This window comes from Mesoplodon mirus (assembly GCF_964341445.2).
Source record: "Mesoplodon mirus genome assembly, chromosome: 1".
NCBI classification, from domain to species: Eukaryota; Metazoa; Chordata; class Mammalia; order Artiodactyla; family Ziphiidae; genus Mesoplodon; species Mesoplodon mirus.
The window spans coordinates 128,445,756-128,472,789 of NC_138976.1; positions in this window are offsets into that span (position 1 = coordinate 128,445,756).

Here is a 27,034-nt window from a genome sequence, read left to right on the forward strand (position 1 = left end):
AAGAGGAAATCATTTAAAGTCATCATGTCTGCCCTTGGCATTCTCGGAACGCCCTGGCCTCAGAATGCAGCCTCTGTAGTCCATGGTAACCTGCGGAGAGGGGGCGGGGCTGAGGGAGGTTGGAACACTGCCCTCACTGAGGGAGTGGGTGTGGCCATCTCTGCTGTGACTGAACAAAGGGCAGGGGAGCAGGGGGCCCAGGGCAAGGCCCTCAGAGCCCGGCAGGCCCAGTGGAGTGTCACAAGTTTTTAGGCCCAGGCCAAAGGGCGCCTTCTTTGTCTGCACAGCTGCCCAAACTCTCACCTTTCCACTCAGGCCGCCCTCTTACTTGAAGTGTGTGTGGAACGTGTCCGTGCAGTATACCGCGCTGCACAGCTAAGCATAGGTCTGGGCATCGTAGCTTCCTGCAAGGTGACCGAAGTTCGCAGGCAGATGGGTCCCTGTGACACACGCGGAGGGGCTCCTGCCCGGGTCACAGGCCGCCCACTGCCCCTGCCCCAGATCGGGGGCCGCAAAGCAGCCCTGTCTGAGTCCCCTGCCTCTAGAGGGAGTATGGGACCAACACTTGTAGAAAACGGGGTCCTTGCGGGCCACTGATTGGAGGGACACAAACAAATCTTTGCCGACTTTCTGCTGAAAATTACGAGTGTTCACACCTAAGCCTCTTACAAGGTCAGCTGTTTAGCTAAACATGAGCTCATGATCTAAATTTACACAATATTGAAGAAAGCAGCTACAAGGGGAGACAATCAGCCAAAACCATCAATACCAGAATTAGATTCCCAAGGCCATCCATCAGATGTAGGTATAATCGGGTGCAAGGCAGAAAATATACATAAAACTGGAACTGAAACAAGGCACGAGGATGTTTTCAAAGACTGGTAGGATCTCTAAAACATTTTTCAAGGACATGTCATTGATAAAGCTAAATACTCCAAGGTTGTGTAATACAACAGATTAATCATTGAGAAGAGTGAAATTATGCTGTTTTGAAAACTATGCCAGGTCAGATTTTCTGCCTAATTATATAAGAAGATTTCTCTAAAAAATACACATTATTTCAAAGACTTATTGGCTGTGAAATAAGTTAAGGGTATTTCAAATGGCTTGTCTGCAAAGAAAGGTGAGATGTAGGGAATCACAGAAAGTCGAGGGGAAAATAGGTCAATATATACATTGCTGTATGGTGAACTAAGCCTTAGGCCAGCAACAATGGAGAGGACCTGACCCTTAGACACGTACAAGTAAGCTGGAATCTTCAAAAGTTCACATCTTTATAAGTAAAAAGATTTATTAAAATGAATAACCAAGTGTTTTAATTGACATCAGAAGATGAAAACAATAAACCCTGAGAACATAGAGGAAAGATAAATAAAGATATGAGCAGAACTTAATACAACAGAAAACCTATAAAATTCAGGTGATTTAGTAAGTCCAAAGAATCTTCTTTGAAAAGATTTAAAAGACACACTTTGATTAAGGAAAACCAAAACATAAGTAAAGAATATACAGAAAGAGTCAGGACAATGTTAGAGCAGAGAATATATGAAATGCCAGTAAATTTGAACATTTCTGTAAAGTGGACCATTTCCTAGCTGCTAAAGTTTACCAACACTGACACAAGAGGAAATCATTTAAGGTCGTCATGTCTGCCTTTGGCATTCTCGGAACGCCCTGGCCTCAGAATGCAGCCTCTGTAGTCCATGGTAACCTGCGGAGAGGGGGCGGGGCTGAGGGAGGTTGGAACACTGCCCTCACTGAGGGAGTGGGTGTTGCCATCTCTGCTGTGACTGAACAAAGGGCAGGGGAGCAGGGGGCCCAGGGCAGGGCCCTCAGAGCCCGGCAGGTCCAGTGGAGTGTCACAAGTTTTTAGGCCCAGGCCAAAGGGCGCCTTCTTTGTCTGCACAGCTGCCCAAACTCTCACCTTTCCACTCAGGCCGACCTCTTAATTGAAGTGTGTGTGGAACGTGTCCGCGCAGTACACCGCGCTGCACAGCTAAGCATAGTTCTGGGCATCGTAGCTTCCTGTCAGGTGACCGAAGTTCGCAGGCAGATGGGTCCCTGGGACACACGCGGAGGGGCTCCTGCCCGGGTCACAGGCCGCCCACGGCCCCTGCCCCAGATCGGGGGCCGCAAAGCAGCCCTGTCTGAGTCCCCTGCCTCTGGAGGGAGTATTGGACCAACACTTGTAGAAAACGGGGTCCTTGCGGGCCACTCATTGGAGGGACACAAATAAATCTTTGCCAACTTTCTGCTGAAACTTACGAGCGTTCACACCTAAGCCTCTTACAAGGTCAGCTGTTTAGCTAAACATGAGCTCATGATCTAAATTTACACAATAATGAAGAAAGCAGCTACAAGGGGAGACAATCAGCCAAAACCATCAATACCAGAATTAGATTCCCAAGGCCATCCATCAGATGAAGGAATAATCGGGTGCAAGGCAGAAAATATACATAAAACTGGAACTGAAACAAGGCACAAGGATGTTTTCAAAGACTGGTAGGATCTCTAAAACATTTTTCAAGGACATGTCATTGATAAAACTAAATACTCCAAAGTTGTGTAATACAACAGATTAATCATTGAGAAGAGTGAAATTATGCTGTTATGAAAACTATGGCAGGTCAGATTTTCTGCCTAATTATAGAAGAAGATTTCTCTAAAAAATACACTTTATTTCAAAGAGTTATTGGCTGTGAAATAAGTTAAGGGTATTTCAAATGGCTTGTCTGCAAAGAAAGGTGAGATGTAGGGAATCACAGAAAGTCGAGGGGAAAATAGGTCAATATATACATTGCTGTATGGTGAACTAAGCCTTAGGCCAGCAACAATGGAGAGGACCTGACCCTTAGACACGTACAAGTAAGCTGGAATCTTCAAAAGTTCAAATCTTTATAAGTAAAAAGATTTATTAAAATGAATAACCAAGTGTTTTAATTGACATCAGAAGATGAAAACAATAAACCCTGAGAACATAGAGAAAAGATAAATAAAATATGAGCAGAACTTAATACAACAGAAAACGTATAAAATTGAGGTGATTTAGTATGTCCAAAGAATCTTCTTTGAAAAGAATTAAAAGACACACTTTGATTAAGGAAAACCAAAACATAAGTAAAGAATATACAGAAAGAGTCAGGACAATGTTAGAGCAGAGAATATATGAAATGCCAGTAAATTTGAACATATCTGTCAAGTGGACCATTTCCTAGCTCCTAAAGTTTACCAACACTGACACAAGAGGAAATCATTTAAGGTCATCATATCTGCCCTTGGCATTCTCGGAACGCCCTGGCCTCAGAATGCAGCCTCTGTAGTCCATGGTAACCTGCAGAGAGGGGGCGGGGCTGAGGGAGGTTGGAACACTGCCCTCACTGAGGGAGTGGGTGTGGCCATCTCTGCTGTGACTGAACAAAGGGCAGGGTAGCAGGGGGCCCAGGGCTGGGCCCTCAGAGCCCGGCAGGCCCAGTGGAGTGTCACAAGCTTTTAGGCCCAGGCCAAAGGGCGCCTTCTTTGTCTGCACAGCTGCCCAAACTCTCACCTTTCCACTCAGGCCGCCCACTTACTTGAAGTGTGTGTGGAATATGTCCGCGCAGTACACCGTGCTGCACAGCTAAGCATAGGTCTGGGCATTGTATCTTCCTGCCAGGTGACCGAAGTTCGCAGGCAGATGGGTCCCAGGGACACACGCGGAGAGGCTCCTGCCCGGGTCACAGGCCGCCCACTGCCCCTGCCCCAGATCGGGGGCCGCAAAGCAGCCCTGTCTGAGTCCCCTGCCTCTAGAGGGAGTATTGGACCAACACTTGTAGAAAACGGGGTCCTTGCGGGCCACTCATTGGAGGGACACAAATAAATCTTTGCCGACTCTCTGCTGAAAATTACGAGCGTTCACACCTAAGCCTCTTACAAGGTCAGCTGTTTAGCTAAACATGAGCTCATGATCTAAATTTACACAATAATGAAGAAAGCAGCTACAAGGGGAGACAATCAGCCAAAACCATCAATACCAGAATTACATTCCCAAGGCCATCCATCAGATGAAGGAATAATCGGGTGCAAGGCAGAAAATATACATAAAACTGGAACTGAAACAAGGCACAAGGATGTTTTCAAAGACTGGTAGGATCTCTAAAACATTTTTCAAGGACATGTCATTGATAAAACTAAATACTCCAAGGTTGTGTAATACAACAGATTAATCATTGAGAAGAGTGAAATTATGCTGTTTTGAAAACTATGGCAGGACAGATTTTCTGCCTAATTATATAAGAAGATTTCTCTAAAAAATACACATTATTTCAAAGACTTCTTGGCTGTGAAATAAGTTAAGGGTATTTCAAATGGCTTGTCTGCAAAGAAAGGTGAGATGTAGGGAATCACAGAAAGTCGAGGGGAAAATAGGTCAATATATACATTGCTGTATGGTGAACTAAGCCGTAGGCCAGCAACAATGGAGAAGACCTGACCCTTAGACACGTACAAGTAAGCTGGAATCTTCAAAAGTTCACATCTTTATAAGGAAAAAGATTTATTAAAATGAATAACCAAGTGTTTTAATTGACATCAGAAGATGAAAACAATAAACCCTGAGAACATAGAGAAAAGATAAATAAAGATATGAGCAGAACTTAATACAACAGAAAACGTATAAAATTCAGGTGATTTAGTAAGTCCAAAGAATTTTCTTTGAAAAGATTTAAAAGACACACTTTGATTAAGGAAAACCAAAACATAAGTAAAGAATATACAGAAAGAGTCAGGACAATGTTAGAGCAGAGAATATATGAAATGCCAGTAAATTGGAACATTTCTGTAAAGTGGACCATTTCCTAGCTCCTAAAGTTTACCAACACTGACACAAGAGGAAATCATTTAAGGTCATCATGTCTGCCCTTGGCATTCTCGGAACGCCCTGGCCTCAGAATGCAGCCTCTGTAGTCCATGGTAACCTGCGGAGAGGGGGCGGGGCTGAGGGAGGTTGGAACACTGCACTCACTGAGGGAGTGGGTGTGGCCATCTCTGCTGTGACTGAACAAAGGGCAGGGGAGCAGGGGGCCCAGGGCAGGGCCCTCAGAGCCCGGCAGGCCCAGTGGAGTGTCACAAGCTTTTAGGCCCAGGCCAAAGGGCGCCTTCTTTGTCTGCACAGCTGCCCAAACTCTCACCTTTCCACTCACGCCGCCCTCTTACTTGAAGTGTGTGTGGAACGTGTCCGTGCAGTATACCGCGCTGCACAGCTAAGCATAGGTCTGGGCATCATAGCTTCCTGCAAGGTGACCGAAGTTCGCAGGCAGATGGGTCCCTGTGACACACGCGGAGGGGCTCCTGCCCGGGTCACAGGCCGCCCACTGCCCCTGCCCCAGATCGGGGGCCGCAAAGCAGCCCTGTCTGAGTCCCCTGCCTCTAGAGGGAGTATGGGACCAACACTTGTAGAAAACGGGGTCCTTGCGGGCCACTCATTGGAGGGACACAAATAAATCTTTGCCGACTTTCTGCTGACAATTACGAGTGTTCACAACTAAGCCTCTTACAAGGTCAGCTATTTAGCTAAACATGAGCTCATGATCTAAATTTACACAATATTGAAGAAAGCAGCTACAAGGGGAGACAATCAGCCAAAACCATCAATACCAGAATTAGATTCCCAAGGCCATCCATCAGATGTAGGAATAATCGGGTGCAAGGCAGAAAATATACATAAAACTGGAACTGAAACAAGGCACAAGGATGTTTTCAAAGACTGGTAGGATCTCTAAAACATTTTTCAAGGACATGTCATTGATAAAGCTAAATACTCCAAGGTTGTGTAATACAACAGATTAATCATTGAGAAGAGTGAAATTATGCTGTTTTGAAAACTATGGCAGGTCAGATTTTCTGCCTAATTATATAAGAAGATTTCTCTAAAAAATACACATTATTTCAAAGACTTATTGGCTGTGAAATAAGTTAAGGGTATTTCAAATGGCTTGTCTGCAAAGAAAGGTGAGATGTAGGGAATCACAGAAAGTCGAGGGGAAAATAGGTCAATATATACATTGCTGTATGGTGAACTAAGCCTTAGGCCAGCAACAATGGAGAGGACCTGACCCTTAGACACGAACAAGTAAGCTGGAATTTTCAAAAGTTCTAATCTTTATAAGTAAAAAGATTTATTAAAATGAATAACCAAGTGTTTTAATTGACATCAGAAGATGAAAACAATAAACCCTGAGAACATAGAGAAAAGATAAATAAAGATATGAGCAGAACATAATACAACAGAACACGTATAAAATTCAGGTGATTTAGTAAGTCCAAAGAATCTTCTTTGAAAAGAATTAAAAGACACACTTTGATTAAGGAAAACCAAAACATAAGTAAAGAATATACAGAAAGAGTCAGGAAAATATTAGAGCAGAGAATATATGAAATGCCAGTAAATTTGAACATTTCTGTAAAGTGGACCATTTCCTAGCTCCTAAAGTTTACCAACACTGACACAAGAGGAAATCATTTAAAGTCATCATGTCTGCCCTTGGCATTCTCGGAACGCCCTGGCCTCAGAATGCAGCCTCTGTAGTCCATGGTAACCTGCGGAGAGGGGGCGGGGCTGAGGGAGGTTGGAACACTGCCCTCACTGAGGGAGTGGGTGTGGCCATCTCTGCTGTGACTGAACAAAGGGCAGGGGAGCAGGGGGCCCAGGGCAGGGCCCTCAGAGCCCGGCAGGCCCAGTGGAGTGTCACAAGTTTTTAGGCCCAGGACAAAGGGCGCCTTCTTTGTCTGCACAGCTGCCCAAACTCTCACCTTTCCACTCAGGCCGCCCTCTTACTTGAAGTGTGTGTGGAACCTGTCCGCGCAGTACACCGCGCTGCACAGCTAAGCATAGGTCTGGGCATCGTAGCTTCCTGCCAGGTGACCGAAGTTCGCAGGCAGATGGGTCTCTTGGACACACGCGGAGAGGCTCCTGCCCAGGTCACAGGCCGCCCACTGCCCCTGCCCCAGATCTGGGGCGGCAAAGCAGTCCTGTCTGATTCCGCTGCCTCTACAGGGAGTATTGGTCGAACACTTGTAGAAAACGGGGTCCTTGCGGGCCACTCATTGGAGGGACACAAATAAATCTTTGCTGACTTTCTGCTGAAACTTACAAGCGTTCACACCTAAGCCTCTTACAAGGTCAGCTGTTTAGCTAAACATGAGCTCATGATCTAAATTTACACAATAATGAAGAAAGCAGCTACAAGGGGAGACAATCAGCCAAAACCATCAATACCAGAATTAGATTCCCAAGGCCATCCATCAGATGTAGTGTTAATCGGGTGCAAGGCAGAAAATATACATAAAACTGGAACTGAAACAAGGCACAAGGATGTTTTCAAAGACTGGTAGGATCTCTAAAACATTTTTCAAGGACATGTCATTGATAAAGCTAAATACTCCAAGGTTGTGTAATACAACAGATTAATCATTGAGAAGAGTGAAATTATGCTGTTTTGAAAACTATGGCAGGTCAGATTTTCTGCCTAATTATATAAGAAGATTTCTCTAAAAAATACACATTATTTCAAAGACTTCTTGGCTGTGAAATAAGTTAAGGGTATTTCAAATGGCTTGTCTGCAAAGAAAGGTGAGATGTAGGGAATCACAGAAATTCGAGGGCAAAATAGGTCAATATATACATTGCTGTATGGTGAACTAAGCCTTAGGCCAGCAACAATGGAGAGGACCTTACCCTTAGACACATACAAGTAAGCTGGAATATTCAAAAGGTCAAAACTTTATAAGTAAATAGATTTATTATACTGAATAACCAAGTGTTTTAATTGACATCAGAAAATGAAAACAATAAACCCTGAGAACATAGAGAAAAGATAAAGATATGAGCAGAACTTAATACAACAGAAAACGTATAAAATTCAGGTGATTTAGTAAGTCCAAAGAATCTTCTTTGAAAAGATTTAAAAGACACACTTTGATTAAGGAAAACCAAAACATAAGTAAAGAATATACAGAAAGATTCAGGACAATGTTAGAGCAGAGAATATATGAAATGCCAGTAAATTTGAACATTTCTGTAAAGTGGACCATTTCCTAGCTCCTAAAGTTTACCAACACTGACACAAGAGGAAATCATTTAAGGTCATCATGTCTGCCCTTGGCATTCTCGGAACGCCCTGGCCTCAGAATGCAGCCTCTGTAGTCCATGGTAACCTGCGGAGAGGGGGTGGGGCTGAGGGAGGTTGGAACACTGCCCTCACTGAGGGAGTGGGTGTGGCCATCTCTGCTGTGACTGAACAAAGGGCAGGGGAGCAGGGGGCCCAGGGCAGGGCTCTCAGAGCCCGGCAGGCCAAGTGGACTGTCACAAGCTTTTAGGCCCAGGCCAAAGGGCGCCTTCTTTGTCTGCACAGCTGCCCAAACTCTCACCTTTCCACTCAGGCCGCCCTCTTACTTGAAGTGTGTGTGGAATATGTCCGCGCAGTACACCGTGCTGCACAGCTAAGCATAGGTCTGGGCATTGTATCTTCCTGCCAGGTGACCGAAGTTCGCAGGCAGATGGGTCCCAGGGACACACGCGGAGAGGCTCCTGCCCGGGTCACAGGCCGCCCACTGCCCCTGCCCCAGATCGGGGGCCGCAAAGCAGCCCTGTCTGAGTCCCCTGCCTCTAGAGGGAGTATTGGACCAACACTTGTAGAAAACGGGGTCCTTGCGGGCCACTCATTGGAGGGACACAAATAAATCTTTGCCGACTCTCTGCTGAAAATTACGAGCGTTCACACCTAAGCCTCTTACAAGGTCAGATGTTTAGCTAAACATGAGCTCATGATCTAAATTTACACAATAATGAAGAAAGCAGCTACAAGGGGAGACAATCAGCCAAAACCATCAATACCAGAATTAGATTCCCAAGGCCATCCATCAGATGAAGGAATAATCGGGTGCAAGGCAGAAAATATACATAAAACTGGAACTGAAACAAGGCACAAGGATGTTTTCAAAGACTGGTAGGATCTCTAAAACATTTTTCAAGGACATGTCATTGATAAAGCTAAATTCTCCAAGGTTGTGTAATACAACAGATTAATCATTGAGAAGAGTGAAATTATGCTGTTTTGAAAACTATGGCAGGTCAGATTTTCTGCCTAATTATATAAGAAGATTTCTCTAAAAAATACACATTATTTCAAAGACTTATTGGCTGTGAAATAAGTTAAGGGTATTTCAAATGGCTTGTCTGCAAAGAAAGGTGAGATGTAGGGAATCACAGAAAGTCGAGGGGAAAATAGGTCTATATATACATTGCTGTATGGTGAACTAAGCCGTAGGCCAGCAACAATGGAGAGGACCTGACCCTTAGACACGTACAAGTAAGCCGGAATCTTCAAAAGTTCAAATCTTTATAAGTAAAAAGATTTATTAAAATGAATAACCAAGTGTTTTAATTGACATCAGAAGATGAAAACAATAAACCCTGAGAACATAGAGAAAAGATAAATAAAGATATGAGCAGAACTTAATACAACAGAAAACGTATAAAATTCAGGTGATTTAGTAAGTCCAAAGAATCTTCTTTGAAAAGAATTAAAAGACACACTTTGATTAAGGAAAACCAAAACATAAGTAAAGAATATACAGAAAGAGTCAGGACAATGTTAGAGCAGAGAATATATGAAATGCCAGTAAATTTGAACATTTCTGTCAAGTGGACCATTTCCTAGCTCCTAAAGTTTACCAACACTGACACAAGAGGTAATCATTTAAGGTCATCATGTCTGCCCTTGGCATACTCGGAACGCCCTGGCCTCAGAATGCAGCCTCTGTAGTCCATGGTAACCTGCGGAGAGGGGGCGGGGCTGAGGGAGGTTGGAACACTGCCCTCACTGAGGGAGTGGTTGTGGCCATCTCTGCTGTGACTGAACAAAGGGCAGGGGAGCAGGGGGCCCAGGGCAGGGCCCTCAGAGCCCGGCAGGCCCAGGGGAGAGTCACAAGCTTTTAGGCCCAGGCCAAAGGGCGCCTTCTTTGTCTGCACAGCTGCCCAAACTCTCACCTTTCCACTCAGGCCGCCCTCTTACTTGAAGTGTGTGTGGAACGTGTCCGCGCAGTATACCGCGCTGCAAAGCTAAGCATAGGTCTGGGCATCGTAGCTTCCTGCCAGGTGACCGAAGTTTGCAGGCAGATGGGTCCCTGGGTCACACGCGGAGAGGCTCCTGCCCGGGTCACAGGCCGCCCACAGCCCCTGCCCCAGATCGGGGGCCGCAAAGCAGCCCTGTCTGAGTCCCCTGCCTCTAGAGGGAGTATTGGACCAACACTTGTAGAAAACGGGGTCCTTGCGGGCCACTCATTGGAGGGACACAAATAAATCTTTGCCGACTTTCTGCTGAAACTTACGAGCGTTCACACCTAAGCCTCTTACAAGGTCAGCTGTTTCGCTAAACATGAGCTCATGATCTAAATTTACACAATATTGAAGAAAGCAGCTACAAGGGGAGACAATCAGCCAAAACCATCAATACCAGAATTAGATTCCCAAGGCCATCCATCAGATGTAGGAATAATCGGGTGCAAGGCAGAAAATATACATAAAACTGGAACTGAAACAAGGCACAAGGATGTTTTCAAAGACTGGTAGGATCTCTAAAACATTTTTCAAGGACATGTCATTGATAAAGCTAAATACTCCAAGGTTGTGTAATACAACAGATTAATCATTGAGACGAGTGAAATTATGCTGTTTTGAAAACTATGGCAGGTCAGATTTTCTGCCTAATTATATAAGAAGATTTCTCTAAAAAATACACATTATTTCAAAGACTTATTGGCTGTGAAATAAGTTAAGGGTATTTCAAATGGCTTGTCTGCAAAGAAAGGTGAGATGTAGGGAATCACAGAAAGCCGAGGGGAAAATAGGTAAATATATACATTGCTGTATGGTGAACTAAGCCTTAGGCCAGCAACAATGGAGAGGACCTGACCCTTAGACACGTACAAGTAAGCTGGAATCTTCAAAAGTTCAAATCTTTACAAGTAAAAAGATTTATTAAAATGAATAACCAAGTGTTTTAATTGACATCAGAAGATGAAATCAATAAACCCTGAGAACATAGAGAAAAGATAAATAAAGATATGAGCAGAACTTAATACAACAGAAAACGTATAAAATTGAGGAGATTTAGTAAGTCCAAAGAATCCTCTTTGAAAAGAATTAAAAGACACACTTTGATTAAGGAAAACCAAAACATAAGTAAAGAATATACAGAAAGAGTCAGGACAATGTTAGAGCAGAGAATATATGAAATGCCAGTAAATTTGAACATTTCTGTAAAGTGGACCATTTCCTAGCTCCTAAAGTTTACCAACACTGACACAAGAGGAAATCATTTAAGGTCATCATGTCTGCGCTTGGCATTCTCGGAACGCCCTGGCCTCAGAATGCAGCCTCTGTAGTCCATGGTAACCTGCTGAGAGGGGGCGGGGCTGATGGAGCTTGGAACACTGCCCTCACTGAGGGAGTGGGTGTGGCCATCTCTGCTGTGACTGAACAAAGGGCAGGGGAGCAGGCGGCCCAGGGCAGGGCCCTCAGAGCCTGGCAGGCCCAGTGGTGTGTCACAAGATTTTAGGCCCAGGCCAAAGTGCGCCTTCTTTGTCTGCACAGCTGCCCAAACTCTCACCTTTCCACTCAGGCCGCCCTCTTACTTGAAGTGTGTGTGGACCGTGTCCGCGCTGTACACCGCACTGCACAGCTAAGCATAGTTCTGGGCATCGTAGCTTCCTGCCAGGTGACCGAAGTTCGCAGGCAGATGGGTCCCTGGGACTCAGGCGGAGGGGCTCCTACCCGCATCACAGGCCGCCCACTGCCCCTGCCCCAGATCGGGGGCCGCAAAGCAGCCCTGTCTGAGTCCCCTGCCTCTAGAGGGAGTATTGGACCAACACTTGTAGAAAACGGGGTCCTTGCGGGCCACTCATTGGAGGGACACAAATAAATCTTTGCCGACTTTCTGCTGAAACTTACGAGCGTTCACACCTTAGCCTCTTACAAGGTCAGCTGTTTAGCTAAACATGAGCTCATGATCTAAATTTACACAATAATGAAGAAAGCAGCTACAAGGGGAGACAATCAGCCAAAACCATCAATACCTGAATTAGATTCTCAAGGCCATCCATCAGATGAAGGAATAATCGGGTGCAAGGCAGAAAATATACATAAAACTGGAACTGAAACAAGGCACAAGGATGTTTTCAAAGACTGGTAGGATCTCTCAAACATTTTTCAAGGAGATGTCATTGATAAAGCTATATACTCCAAGGTTGTGTAATACAACAGATTAATCATTGAGAAGAGTGAAATTATGCTGTTTTGAAAACTATGGCAGGTCAGATTTTCTGCCTAATTATATAAGAAGTTTTCTCTAAAAAATACACTTTATTTCAAAGAGTTATTGGCTGTGAAATAAGTTAAGGGTATTTCAAATACTTGTCTGCAAAGAAAGGTGAGATGTAGGGAATCACAGAAAGTCGAGGGGAAAATAGGTCAATATATACATTCCTGTATGGTGAACTAAGCCTTAGGCCAGCAACAATGGAGAGGACCTGACCCTTAGACACGTACAAGTAAGCCGGAATCTTCAAAAGTTCAAATCTTTATAAGTAAAAAGATTTATTAAAATGAATAACCAAGTGTTTTATTTGACATCAGAAGATGAAAACAATAAACCCTGAGATCATAGAGAAAAGATAAATAAAGATATGAGCAGAACTTAATACAACAGAAAACGTATAAAATTCAGGTGATTTAGTAAGTCCAAAGAATCTTCTTTGAAAAGATTGAAAAGACACACTTTGATTAAGGAAAACCAAAACATAAGTAAAGAATATACAGAAAGAGTCAGGACAATGTTAGAGCAGAGAATATATGAAATGCCAGTAAATTGGAACATTTCTGTAAAGTGGACCATTTCCTAGCTCCTAAAGTTTACCAACACTGACACAAGAGGAAATCATTTAAGGTCATCTTGTCTGCCCTTGGCATTCTCGGAACACCCTGGCCTCAGAATGCAGCCTCTGTTGTCCATGGTAACCTGCGGAGAGGGGGCGGGGCTGAGGGAGGTTGGAACACTGCCCTCACTGAGGGTGTGGGTGTGGCCATCTCTGCTGTGACTGAACAAAGCGCAGGGGAGAAGGGGGCCCAGGGCAGGGCCCTCAGAGCCCGGCAGGCCCAGTGGAGTGTCACAAGCATTTAGGCACAGGCCAAAGGGCGCATTCTTTGTCTGCCCAGCTGCCCAAACTCTCACCTTTCCACTCAGGCCGCCCTCTTACTTGAAGTGTGTTTGGACCGTGTCCGCGCAGTACACCGCGCTGCACAGCTAAGCATAGTTCTGGGCATCGTAGCTTCCTGCCAGGTGACCGAAGTTCGCAGGCAGATGGGTCCCTGGGACTCACGCGGAGGGGCTCCTGCCCGGATCACAGGCCGCCCACTCCCCCTGCCCCAGATCGGGGGCCGCAAAGCAGCCCTGTCTGAGTCCCCTGCCTCTAGAGGGAGTATTGGACCAACACTTGTAGAAAACGGGGTCCTTGCGGGCCACTCATTGGAGGGACACAAATAAATCTTTGCCGACTTTCTGCTGAAACTTACGAGCGTTCACACCTAAGCCTCTTACAAGGTCAGCTGTTTAGCTAAACATGAGCTCATGATCTAAATTTACACAATAATGAAGAAAGCAGCTACAAGGGGAGACAATCAGCCAAAACCATCAATACCTGAATTAGATTCCCAAGGCCATCCATCAGATGAAGGAATAATCGGGTGCAAGGCAGAAAATATACATAAAACTGGAACTGAAACAAGGCACAAGGATGTTTTCAAAGACTGGTAGGATCTCTCAAACATTTTTCAATGAGATGTCATTGATAAAGCTAAATACTCCAAGGTTGTGTAATACAACAGATTAATCATTGAGAAGAGTGAAATTATGCTGTTTTGAAAACTATGGCAGGTCAGATTTTCTGCCTAATTATATAAGAAGATTTCTCTAAAAAATACACTTTATTTCAAAGAGTTATTGGCTGTGAAATAAGTTAAGGGTATTTCAAATGGCTTGTCTGCAAAGAAAGGTGAGATGTAGGGAATCACAGAAAGTCGAGGGGAAAATAGGTCAATATATACATTGCTGTATGGTGAACTAAGCCTTAGGCCAGCAACAATGGAGAGGACCTGACCCTTAGACACGTACAAGTAAGCTGGAATCTTCAAAAGTTCAAATCTTTATAAGTAAAAAGATTTATTAAAATGAATAACCAAGTGTTTTAATTGACATCAGAAGATGAAAACAATAAACCCTGAGAACATAGAAAAATGATAAATAAAGATATGCGCAGAACTTAATACAACAGAAAACGTATAAAATTCAGGTGATTTAGTAAGTCCAAAGAATCTTCTTTGAAAAGATTTAAAAGACACACTTTGATTAAGGAAAACCAAAACATAAGTAAAGAATATACAGAAAGAGTCAGGACAATGTTAGAGCAGAGAATATATGAAATGCCAGTAAATTGGAACATTTCTGTAAAGTGGACCATTTCCTAGCTCCTAAAGTTTACCAACACTGACACAAGAGGAAATCATTTAAGGTCATCTTGTCTGCCCTTGGCATTCTCGGAACACCCTGGCCTCAGAATGCAGCCTCTGTTGTCCATGGTAACCTGCGGAGAGGGGGCGGGGCTGAGGGAGGTTGGAACACTGCCCTCACTGAGGGTGTGGGTGTGGCCATCTCTGCTGTGACTGAACAAAGCGCAGGGGAGAAGGGGGCCCAGGGCAGGGCCCTCAGAGCCCGGCAGGCCCAGTGGAGTGTCACAAGCATTTAGGCACAGGCCAAAGGGCGCATTCTTTGTCTGCCCAGCTGCCCAAACTCTCACCTTTCCACTCAGGCCGCCCTCTTACTTGAAGTGTGTTTGGACCGTGTCCGCGCAGTACACCGCGCTGCACAGCTAAGCATAGTTCTGGGCATCGAAGCTTCCTGCCAGGTGACCGAAGTTCGCAGGCAGATGGGTCCCTGGGACTCACGCGGAGGGGCTCCTGCCCGGATCACAGGCCGCCCACTGCCCCTGCCCCAGATCGGGGGCCGCAAAGCAGCCCTGTCTGAGTCCCCTGCCTCTAGAGGGAGTATTGGACCAACACTTGTAGAAAACGGGGTCCTTGCGGGCCACTCATTGGAGGGACACAAATAAATCTTTGCCGACTTTCTGCTGAAACTTACGAGCGTTCACACCTAAGCCTCTTACAAGGTCAGCTGTTTAGCTAAACATGAGCTCATGATCTAAATTTACACAATAATGAAGAAAGCAGCTACAAGGGGAGACAATCAGCCAAAACCATCAATACCTGAATTAGATTCCCAAGGCCATCCATCAGATGAAGGAATAATCGGGTGCAAGGCAGAAAATATACATAAAACTGGAACTGAAACAGGCACAAGGATGTTTTCAAAGACTGGTAGGATCTCTCAAACATTTTTCAATGAGATGTCATTGATAAAGCTAAATACTCCAAGGTTGTGTAATACAACAGATTAATCATTGAGAAGAGTGAAATTATGCTGTTTTGAAAACTATGGCAGGTCAGATTTTCTGCCTAATTATATAAGAAGATTTCTCTAAAAAATACACTTTATTTCAAAGAGTTATTGGCTGTGAAATAAGTTAAGGGTATTTCAAATGGCTTGTCTGCAAAGAAAGGTGAGATGTAGGGAATCACAGAAAGTCGAGTGGAAAATAGGTCAATATATACATTGCTGTATGGTGAACTAAGCCTTAGGCCAGCAACAATGGAGAGGACCTGACCCTTAGACACGTACAAGTAAGCTGGAATCTTCAAAAGTTCAAATCTTTATAAGTAAAAAGATTTATTAAAATGAATAACCAAGTGTTTTAATTGACATCAGAAGATGAAAACAATAAACCCTGAGAACATAGAAAAATGATAAATAAAGATATGCGCAGAACTTAATACAACAGAAAACGTATAAAATTCAGGTGATTTAGTAAGTCCAAAGAATCTTCTTTGAAGAGATTTAAAAGACACACTTTGATTAAGGAAAACCAAAACATAAGTAAAGAATATACAGAAAGAGTCAGGACAATGTTAGAGCAGAGAATATATGAAATGCCAGTAAATTGGAACATTTCTGTAAAGTGGACCATTTCCTAGCTCCTAAAGTTTACCAACACTGACACAAGAGGAAATCATTTAAGGTAATCATGTCTGCCCTTGGCATTCTCGGAACGCCCTGGCCTCAGAATGCAGCCTCTGTAGTCCATGGTAACCTGCGGAGAGGGGGCGGGGCTGAGGGAGGTTGGAACACTGCCCTCACTGAGGGAGTGGGTGTGGCCATCTCTGCTGTGACTGAACAAAGGGCAGGGGAGCAGGGGGCCCAGGGCAGGGCCCTCAGAGCCCGGCAGGCCCAGTGGAGTGTCACAAGCTTTTAGGCCCAGGCCAAAGTGCGCCTTCTTTGTCTGCACAGCTGCCCAAACTCTCACCTTTCCACTCAGGCCGCCCTCTTACTTGAAGTGTGTGTGGAACCTGCCCGTGCAGTATACCGCGCTGCACAGCTAAGCATAGGTCTGGGCATCGTAGCTTCCCGCCAGGTGACCGAAGTTCGCAGGCAGATGGGTCCCTGGGACACACGCGGAGAGGCTCTTGCCCGGGCCACAGGCCGCCCACTGCCCCTGCCCCAGATCGGGGGCCGCAAAGCAGCCCTGTCTGAGTCCCCTGCCTCTAGAGGGAGTATTGGACCAACACTTGTAGAAAACGGGGTCCTTGCGGGCCACTCATTGGAGGGACACAAATAAATCTTTGCCGACTTTCTGCTGAAACTTACGAGCGTTCACACCTAAGCCTCTTACAAGGTCAGCTGTTTCGCTAAACATGAGCTCATGATCTAAATTTACACAATATTGAAGAAAGCAGCTACAAGGGGAGACAATCAGCCAAAACCATCAATACCAGAATTAGATTCCCAAGGCCATCCATCAGATGTAGGAATAATCGGGTGCAAGGCAGAAAATATACATAAAACTGGAACTGAAACAAGGCACAAGGATGTTTTCAAAGACTGGTAGGATCTCTAAAACATTTTTCAAGGACTTGTCATTGATAAAGCTAAATACTCCAAGGTTGTGTAATACAACAGATTAATCATTGAGAAGAGTGAAATTATGCTGTTTTGAAAACTATGGCAGGTCAGATTTTCTGCCTAATTATATAAGAAGATTTCTCTAAAAAATACACATTATTTCAAAGACTTATTGGCTGTGAAATAAGTTAAGGGTATTTCAAATGGCTTGTCTGCAAAGAAAGGTGAGATGTAGGGAATCACAGAAAGCCGAGGGGAAAATAGGTCAATATATACATTGCTGTATGGTGAACTAAGCCTTAGGCCAGCAACAATGGAGTGGACCTGACCCTTAGACACGTACAAGTAAGCTGGAATCTTCAAAAGTTCAAATCTTTACAAGTAAAAAGATTTATTAAAATGAATAACCAAGTGTTTTAATTAACATCAGAAGATGAAATCAATAAACCCTGAGAACATAGAGAAAAGATAAATAAAGATATGAGCAGAACTTAATACAACAGAAGACGTATAAAATGGAGGAGATTTAGTAAGTCCAAAGAATCTTCTTTGAAAAGAATTAAAAGACACACTTCGATTAAGGAAAACCAAAACATAAGTAAAGAATATACAGAAACAGTCAGGACAATGTTAGAGCAGAGAATATATGAAATGCCAGTAAATTTGAACATTTCTGTAAAGTGGACCATTTCCTAGCTCCTAAAGTTTACCAACACTGACACAAGAGGAAATCATTTAAGGTCATCATGTCTGCGCTTGGCATTCTCGGAATGCCCTGGCCTCAGAATGCAGCCTCTGTAGTCCATGGTAACCTGCGGAGAGGGGGCGTGGCTGATGGAGCTTGGAACACTGCCCTCACTGAGGGAGTGGGTGTGGCCATCTCTGCTGTGACTGAACAAAGGGCAGGGGAGCAGGCGGCCCAGGGCAGGGCCCTCAGAGCCTGGCAGGCCCAGTGGTGTGTCACAAGTTTTTAGGCACAGGCCAAAGTGCGCCTTCTTTGTCTGCACAGCTGCCCAAACTCTCACCTTTCCACTCAGGCCGCCCTCTTACTTGAAGTGTGTGTGGACCGTGTCCGCGCAGTACACCGCACTGCACAGCTAAGCATAGTTCTGGGCATCGTAGCTTCCTGCCAGGTGACCGAAGTTCGCAGGCAGATGGGTCCCTGGGACTCAGGCGGAGGGGCTCCTGCCCGGATCACAGGCCGCCCACTGCCCCTGCCCCAGATCGGGGGCCGCAAAGCAGCCCTGTCTGAGTCCCCTGCCTCTAGAGGGAGTATTGGACCAACACTTGTAGAAAACGGGGTCCTTGCGGGCCACTCATTGGAGGGACACAAATAAATCTTTGCCGACTTTCTGCTGAAACTTACGAGCGTTCACACCTAAGCCTCTTACAAGGTCAGCTGTTTAGCTAAACATGAGCTCATGATCTAAATTTACACAATAATGAAGAAAGCAGCTACAAGGGGAGACAATCAGCCAAAACCATCAACATCTGAATTAGATTCTCAAGGCCATCCATCAGATGAAGGAATAATCGGGTGCAAGGCAGAAAATATACATAAAACTGGAACTGAAACAAGGCACAAGGATGTTTTCAAAGACTGGTAGGATCTCTCAAACATTTTTCAAGGAGATGTCATTGATAAAGCTATATACTCCAAGGTTGTGTAATACAACAGATTAATCATTGAGAAGAGTGAAATTATGCTGTTTTGAAAACTATGGCAGGTCAGATTTTCTGCCTAATTATATAAGATGTTTTCTCTAAAAAATACACTTTATTTCAAAGAGTTATTGGCTGTGAAATAAGTTAAGGGTATTTCAAATACTTGTCTGCAAAGAAAGGTGAGATGTAGGGAATCACAGAAAGTCGAGGGGAAAATAGGTCAATATATACATTCCTGTATGGTGAACTAAGCCTTAGGCCAGCAACAATGGAGAGGACCTGACCCTTAGACACGTACAAGTAAGCTGGAATCTTCAAAAGTTCAAATCTTTATAAGTAAAAAGATTTATTAAAATGAATAACCAAGTGTTTTAATTGACATCAGAAGATGAAAACAATAAACCCTGAGAACATAGAAAAATGATAAATAAAGATATGCGCAGAACTTAATACAACAGAAAACGTATAAAATTCAGGTGATTTAGTAAGTCCAAAGAATCTTCTTTGAAAAGATTTAAATACAGACTTTGATTAAGGAAAACCAAAACATAAGTAAAGAATACACAGAAAGAGTCAGGACAATGTTAGAGCAGAGAATATATGAAATGCCAGTAAATTGGAACATTTCTGTAAAGTGGACCATTTCCTAGCTCCTAAAGTTTACCAACACTGACACAAGAGGAAATCATTTAAGGTCATCATGTCTGCCCTTGGCATTCTCGGAACGCCCTGGCCTCAGAATGCAGCCTCTGTAGTCCATGGTAACCTCCGGAGAGGGGGCGGGGCTGAGGGAGGTTGGAACACTGCCCTCACTGAGGGAGTGGGTGTGGCCATCTCTGCTGTGACTGAACAAAGGGCAGGGGAGCAGGGGGCCCAGGGCAGGGCCCTCAGAGCCCGGCAGGCCCAGTGGAGTGTCACAAGTTTTTAGGCCCAGGCCAAAGTGCGCCCTCTTTGTCTGCACAGCTGCCCAAACTCTCACCTTTCCACTCAGGCCGCCCTCTTCCTTGAAGTGTGTGTGGAACGTGTCCGTGCAGTATACCGCACTGCACAGCTAAGCATAGGTCTGGGCATCGTAGCTTCCTGCCAGGTGACCGAAGTTCGTAGGCAGATGGTTCCCTGGGACACACGTGGAGAGGCTCCTGCCCGGGCCACAGGCCGCCCACTGCCCCTGCCCCAGATCGGGGGCCACAAAGCAGCCCTGTCTGAGTCCCCTGCCTCTAGAGGGAGTATTGGACCAACACTTGTAGAAAACGGGGTCCTTGTGGGCCACTCATTGGAGGGACACAAATAAATCTTTGCCGACTTTCTGCTGAAACTTACGAGCGTTCACACCTAAGCCTCTTACAAGGTCAGCTGTTTCGCTAAACATGAGCTCATGATCTAAATTTACACAATATTGAAGAAAGCAGCTACAAGGGGAGACAATCAGCCAAAACCATCAATACCAGAATTAGATTCCCAAGGCCATCCATCAGATGTAGGAATAATCGGGTGCAAGGCAGAAAATATACATAAAACTGGAACTGAAAAAAGGCACAAGGATGTTTTCAAAGACTGGTAGGATCTCTAAAACATTTTTCAAGGACATGTCATTGATAAAGCTAAATACTCCAAGGTTGTGTAATACAACAGATTAATCATTGAGAAGAGTGAAATTATGCTGTTTTGAAAACTATGGCAAGTCATATTTTCTGCCTAATTATATCAGAAGATTTCTCTAAAAAATACACATTATTTCAAAGAATTATTGGCTGTGAAATAAGTTAAGGGTATTTCAAATGGCTTGTCTGCAAAGAAAAGTGAGATGTAGGGAATCACAGAAAGTCGAGGGGAAAATAGGTCAATATATACATTGCTGTATGGTGAACTAAGCCTTAGGCCAGCAACAGTGGAGAGGACCTGACCCTTAGACACGTACAAGTAAGCTGGAATCGTCAAAAGTTCAAATCTTTATAAGTAAAAAATTTATTAAAATGAATAACCAAGTGTTTTAATTTACATCAGAAGATGAAAACAATAAACCCTGAGAACATAGAAAAATGATAAATAAAGATATGAGCAGAACTTAATACAACAGAAAACGTATAAAATTCAGGTGATTTAGTAAGTCCAAAGAATCTTCTTTGAAAAGATTTAAAAGACAGACTTTGATTAAGGAAAACAAAAACATAAGTAAAGAATATACAGAAAGAGTCAGGACAATGTTAGAGCAGAGAATATATGAAATGCCAGTAAATTGGAACATTTCTGTAAAGTGGACCATTTCCTAGCTCCTAAAGTTTACCAACACTGACACAAGATGAAATCATTTAAGGTCATCATGTCTGCCCTTGGCATTCTCGGAACGCCATGGCCTCAGTATGCAGCCTCTGTAGTCCATGGTAACCTGCGGAGAGGGGTCGGGGCTGAGGGAGGTTGGAACACTGCCCTCACTGAGGGAGTGGGTGTGGCCATCTCTGCTGTGACTGAACAAAGGGCAGGGGAGCAGGGGGCCCAGGACAGGGCCCTCAGAGCCCGGCAGGCCCAGTGGTGTGTCACAAGTTTTTAGGCCCAAGCCAAAGGGCGCCTTCTTTGTCTGCACAGCTGTCCAAACTCTCACCTTTCCACTCAGGCCGCCCTCTTACTTAAAGTGTGTGTGGAACGTGTCCACGCAGTACACCGCGCTGCACAGATAAACATAGGTCTGGGCATCGTAGCTTCCTGCCAGGTGACCGAAGTTCGCAGGCAGATGGGTCTCTGGGACACACGCGGAGAGGCTCCTGCCCGGGCCACAGTCCGCCCACTGCCCCTGCCCCAGATCGGGGGCCGCAAAGCAGCCCTGTCTGAGTCCCCTGCCTCTAGAGGGAGTATTGGACCAACACTTGTAGAAAACGGGGTCCTTGCGGGCCACTCATTGGAGGGACACAAATAAATCTTTGCCGACTTTCTGCTGAAACTTACGAGCGTTCACACCTAAGCCTCTTACAAGGTCAGCTGTTTCGCTAAACATGAGCTCATGATCTAAATTTACACAATATTGAAGAAAGCAGCTACAAGGGGAGACAATCAGCCAAAACCATCAATACCAGAATTAGATTCCCAAGGCCATCCATCAGATGTAGGAATAATCGGGTGCAAGGCAGAAAATATACATAAAACTGGAACTGAAACAAGGCACAAGGATGTTTTCAAAGACTGGTAGGATCTCTAAAACATTTTTCAAGGACATGTCATTGATAAAGCTAAATACTCCAAGGTTGTGTAATACAACAGATTAATCATTGAGAAGAGTGAAATTATGCTGTTTTGAAAACTATGGCAGGTCAGATTTTCTGCCTAATTATATAAGAAGATTTCTCTAAAAAATACACATTATTTCAAAGACTTATTGGCTGTGAAATAAGTTAAGGGTATTTCAAATGGCTTGTCTGCAAAGAAAGGTGAGATGTAGGGAATCACAGAAAGCCGAGGGGAAAATAGGTCAATATATACATTGCTGTATGGTGAACTAAGCCTTAGGCCAGCAACAATGGAGAGGACCTGACCCTTAGACACGTACAAGTAAGCTGGAATCTTCAAAAGTTCAAATCTTTACAAGGAAAAAGATTTATTAAAATGAATAACCAAGTGTTTTAATTGACATCAGAAGATGAAATCAATAAACCCTGAGAACATAGAGAAAAGATAAATAAAGATATGAGCAGAACTTAATACAACAGAAAACGTATAAAATTGAGGAGATTTAGTAAGTCCAAAGAATCTTCTTTGAAAAGAATTAAAAGACACACTTTGATTAAGGAAAACCAAAACATAAGTAAAGAATATACAGAAAGAGTCAGGACAATGTTAGAGCAGAGAATATATGAAATGCCAGTAAATTTGAACATTTCTGTAAAGTGGACCATTTCCTAGCTCCTAAAGTTTACCAACACTGACACAAGAGGAAATCATTTAAGGTCATCATGTCTGCGCTTGGCATTCTCGGAACGCCCTGGCCTCAGAATGCAGCCTCTGTAGTCCATGGTAACCTGCGGAGAGGGGGCGGGGCTGATGGAGCTTGGAACACTGCCCTCACTGAGGGAGTGGTTGTGGCCATCTCTGCTGTGACTGAACAAAGGGCAGGGGAGCAGGCGGCCCATGGCAGGGCCCTCAGAGCCTGGCAGGCCCAGTGGTGTGTCACAAGTTTTTAGGCCCAGGCCAAAGTGCGCATTCTTTGTCTGCACAGCTGCCCAAACTCTCACCTTTCCACTCAGGCCGCCCTCTTACTTGAAGTGTGTGTGGACCGTGTCCGCGCAGTACACCGCACTGCACAGCTAAGCATAGTTCTGGGCATCGTAGCTTCCTGCCAGGTGACCGAAGTTCGCAGGCAGATGGGTCCCTGGGACTCAGGCGGAGGGGCTCCTGCCCGGATCACAGGGCGCCCACTGCCCCTGCCCCAGATCGGGGGCCGCAAAGCAGCCCTGTCTGAGTCCCCTGCCTCTAGAGGGAGTATTGGACCAACACTTGTAGAAAACGGGGTCCTTGCGGGCCACTCATTGGAGGGACACAAATAAATCTTTGCCGAATTTCTGCTGAAACTTACGAGCGTTCACACCTAAGCCTCTTACAAGGTCAGCTGTTTAGCTAAACATGAGCTCATGATCTAAATTTACACAATAATGAAGAAAGCAGCTACAAGGGGAGACAATCAGCCAAAACCATCAATACCTGAATTAGATTCTCAAGGCCATCCATCAGATGAAGGAATAATCGGGTGTAAGGCAGAAAATATACATAAAACTGGAACTGAAACAAGGCACAAGGGTGTTTTCAAAGACTGGTAGGATCTCTCAAACATTTTTCAAGGAGATGTCATTGATAAAGCTATATACTCCAAGGTTGTGTAATACAACAGATTAATCATTGAGAAGAGTGAAATTATGCTGTTTTGAAAACTATGGCAGGTCAGATTTTCTGCCTAATTATATAAGAAGATTTCTCTAAAAAATACACTTTATTTCAAAGAGTTATTGGCTGTGAAATAAGTTAAGGGTATTTCAAATACTTGTCTGCAAAGAAAGGTGAGATGTAGGGAATCACAGAAAGTCGAGGGGAAAATAGGTCAATATATACATTCCTGTATGGTGAACTAAGCCTTAGGCCAGCAACAATGGAGAGGACCTGACCCTTAGACACGTACAAGTAAGCTGGAATCTTCAAAAGTTCAAATCTTTATAAGTAAAAAGATTTATTAAAATGAATAACCAAGTGTTTTAATTGACATCAGAAGATGTAAACAATAAACCCTGAGAACATAGAAAAATGATAAATAAAGATATGCGCAGAACTTAATACAACAGAAAACGTATAAAATTCAGGTGATTTAGTAAGTCCAAAGAATCTTCTTTGAAAAGATTTAAATACAGACTTTGATTAAGGAAAACCAAAATATAAGTAAAGAATACACAGAAAGAGTCAGGACAATGTTAGAGCAGAGAATATATGAAATGCCAGTAAATTGGAACATTTCTGTAAAGTGGACCATTTCCTAGCTCCTAAAGTTTACCAACACTGACACAAGAGGAAATCATTTAAGGTCATCATGTCTGCCCTTGGCATTCTCGGAACGCCCTGGCCTCAGAATGCAGCCTCTGTAGTCCATGGTAACCTGCGGAGAGGGGGCGGTGCAGAGGGAGGTTGGAACACTGCCCTCACTGAGGGAGTGGGTGTGGCCATCTCTGCTGTGACTGAACAAAGGGCAGGGGAGCAGGGGGCCCAGGGCAGGGCCCTCAGAGCCCGGCAGGCCCAGTGGAGTGTCACAAGTTTTTAGGCCCAGGCCAAAGTGCGCCTTCTTTGTCTGCACAGCTGCCCAAACTCTCACCTTTCCACTCAGGCCGCCCTCTTCCTTGAAGTGTGTGTGGAACGTGTCCGTGCAGTATACCGCACTGCACAGCTAAGCATAGGTCTGGGCATCGTAGCTTCCTGCCAGGTGACCGAAGTTCGCAGGCAGATGGGTCACTGGGACACACGTGGAGAGGCTCCTGCCCGGGCCACAGGCCGCCCACTGCCCCTGCCCCAGATCGGGGGCCACAAAGCAGCCCTGTCTGAGTCCCCTGCCTCTAGGGAGAGTATTGGACCAACACTTGTAGAAAACGGGGTCCTTGTGGGCCACTCATTGGAGGGACACAAATAAATCTTTGCCGACTTTCTGCTGAAACTTATGAGCGTTCACACCTAAGCCTCTTACAAGGTCAGCTGTTTCGCTAAACATGAGCTCATGATCTAAATTTACACAATATTGAAGAAAGCAGCTACAAGGGGAGACAATCAGCCAAAACCATCAATACCAGAATTAGATTCCCAAGGCCATCCATCAGATGAAGGAATAATCCTGTGCAAGGCAGAAAATATACATAAAACTGGAACTGAAACAAGGCACAAGGATGTTTTCAAAGACTGGTAGGATCTCTAAAACATTTTTCAAGGACATGTCAATGATAAAGCTAAATACTCCAAGGTTGTGTAATACAACAGATTAATCATTGAGAAGAGTGAAATTATGCTGTTTTGAAAACTATGGCAAGACAGATTTTCTGCCTAATTATATAAGAAGATTTCTCTAAAAAATACACATTATTTCAAAGACTTATTGACTGTGAAATAAGTTAAGGGTATTTCAAATGGCTTGTCTGCAAAGAAAGGTGAGATGTAGGGAATCACAGAAAGTCGAGGGGAAAATAGGTCAATATATACATTGCTGTATGGTGAACTAAGCCTTAGGCCAGCAACAATGGAGAGGACCTGACCCTTAGACACGTACAAGTAAGCTGGAATCGTCAAAAGTTCAAATCTTTATAAGTAAAAAATTTATTAAGGGGCCTCCCTGGTGGCGCAGTGGTTGAGAGTCCGCCTGCCGATGCAGGGGATACGGGTTCGTGCCCCGGTCTGGGAGGATCCCATATGCCGCGGAGCGGCTGGGCCCGTGAGCCATGGCCGCTGGGCCTGCGCATCCGGAGCCTGTGCTCCGCAACGGGGGAGGCCACAACAGTGAGAGGCCCGCATACCGCAAAAAAAAAAAAAAAAAAAAAAAAAAAAAAAATTTATTAAAATGAATAACCAAGTGTTTTAATTTACATCAGAAGATGAAAACAATAAACCCTGAGAACATAGAAAAATGATAAATAAAGATATGAGCAGAACTTAATACAACAGAAAACGTATAAAATTCAGGTGATTTAGTAAGTCCAAAGAATCTTCTTTGAAAAGATTTAAAAGACAGACTTTGATTAAGGAAAACAAAAACATAAGTAAAGAATATACAGAAAGAGTCAGGAAAATGTTAGAGCAGAGAATATATGAAATGCCAGTAAATTGGAACATTTCTGTCAAGTGGACCATTTCCTAGCTCCTAAAGTTTACCAACACTGACACAAGAGGAAATCATTTAAGGTCATCATGTCTGCCCTTGGCATTCTTGGAACGCCATGGCCTCAGAATGCAGCCTCTGTAGTCCATGGTAACCTGCGGAGAGGGGGCGGGGCTGAGCGAGGTTGGAACACTGCCCTCACTGAGGGAGTGGGTGTGGCCATCTCTGCTGTGACTGAACAAAGGGCAGGGGAGCAGGGGGCCCAGGGCAGGGCCCTCAGAGCCCGGCAGGCCCAGTGGAGTGTCACAAGTTTTTAGGCCCAGGCCAAAGGGCGACTTCTTTGTCTGCACAGCTGCCCAAACTCTCACCTTTCCACTCAGGCCGACCTCTTAATTGAAGTGTGTGTGGAACGTGTCCGCGCAGTACACCGCGCTGCACAGCTAAGCATAGTTCTGGGCATCGTAGCTTCCTGCCAGGTGACCGAAGTTCGCAGGCAGATGGGTCCCTGGGACACACGCGGAGGGGCTCCTGCCAGGTCACAGGCCGCCCACGGCCCCTGCCCCAGATCGGGGGCCGCAAAGCAGCCCTGTCTGAGTCCCCTGCCTCTAGAGGGAGTATTGGACCAACACTTGTAGAAAACGGGGTCCTTGCGGGCCACTCATTGGAGGGACACAAATAAAACTTTGCCGACTTTCTGCTGAAACTTACGAGCGTTCACACCTAAGCCTCTTACAAGGTCAGCTGTTTAGCTAAACATGAGCTCATGGTCTAAATTTACACAATAATGAAGAAAGCAGCTACAAGGGGAGACAATCAGCCAAAACCATCAATACCAGAATTAGATTCCCAAGGCCATCCATCAGATGAAGGAATAATCCTGTGCAAGGCAGAAAATATACATAAAACTGGAACTGAAACAAGGCACAAGGATGTTTTCAAAGAC